Genomic DNA, 1,270 nt, shown 5'->3' on the forward strand with positions numbered 1-1,270 from the left:
ATACCCATGTTTGCTTTCACTGACAACTCAGTACTGTATATGCAAAGGGGTTCATATTTGTTGTCTGTACTGCCCATGTAACTCTCTATGTCTTTCTCATTTGAGGTAGTTTTTAACCACTGACTAAAGCATGTCAAACCAAAAGCCCAAACTCGCCACCATTGAGTCAATACTGATCCCACTGGGTTTTCAAGGCTGTAAACCTTTATGAGAGCAGATTGGCCCATCTTTCTTCCGAGGCTCTGAGGAGCGGCTGGTGGGTTCGAACCACCGACCTTTCAGTTAGCAGCCACATACTTTAACCATTACACCAACAGAGCTCCTTAATCCACATCGACCCAGGCTGAAGTGTGAAGTCCTTGAAGGCCGGGACTTCCTGGCCCCACTGTGGTACACAGCAGTCATCCATCGGAGGCTTGTTTTTCAGTTGTTGAAAATGCACCAATTGAACAATTTCTACACGTGTGACGCAGTGACACAGATGACGTTCTTCAAATCACACAGCCATTCCCACTGTGCTTTTCCAAGTTGTTCCGTCTCCATTCAGATAAACTCATAGCCCCCTGTTACTGTTGTTGTTAGGGCCGTTGAGTTATCTCCGACTCATAGCAACCTCGTGCACAGCAGAACGGAACACTGCCTGGTCCTCTGCCAGCCCCACGATCCCCGCTATACCTGAGCCCATCATTGGAGCCACTGTGTCAACAATCCATCCCATTGAGGGCCTTCCCCTTTTTTGTTGTCCTCCCACTTTACCAAGAATAATATCCTTCTCCAAGGAATAGTCCCTTCTTACAACATGATCAAAGTAGGTGAGATGAAGTCTGGGAGACGAAGTCTGGCCCTTCTCACTTCCAAGAAGCGTTCAGGCTGCACTTCTTCCAGGACAGATTTGCTAGTTCTTGTAGCGGTCCACGGTACTTTCAGCATTCTTTGCCAACACCATGACTCAAAAGCATTGACTCTTGTTCAGTCTTCCTTTTTAATTGTTCAGTTCTCACATGCATATGAGGTGAACATACCTTGACTTGTGTCAAGCAGACCTTGGTCTTCAAGGAAATATCTTTGCTCTTCAGCACTTGAAAGAGGTTCTTTGCAGCAGATTTGCCCAATACTATACGATGCCTGATGTCTTGACTGCTGCTTCCACTGGTGTTGATTGTTGTTGTTAAGTGCCGTCGAGTTGTTTCCAACTCATAGCGACCCCATGCACAGCAGAATGAAACACTGCCCGATCCCGTGCCAGCCCCACAATCCCTGCTATACTTGA

The sequence above is a fragment of the Orycteropus afer genome, unplaced genomic scaffold (genome assembly GCF_000298275.1).
Source record: "Orycteropus afer afer isolate SDZICR_OR568_19922 unplaced genomic scaffold, OryAfe1.0 scaffold00006, whole genome shotgun sequence".
NCBI classification, from domain to species: Eukaryota; Metazoa; Chordata; class Mammalia; order Tubulidentata; family Orycteropodidae; genus Orycteropus; species Orycteropus afer.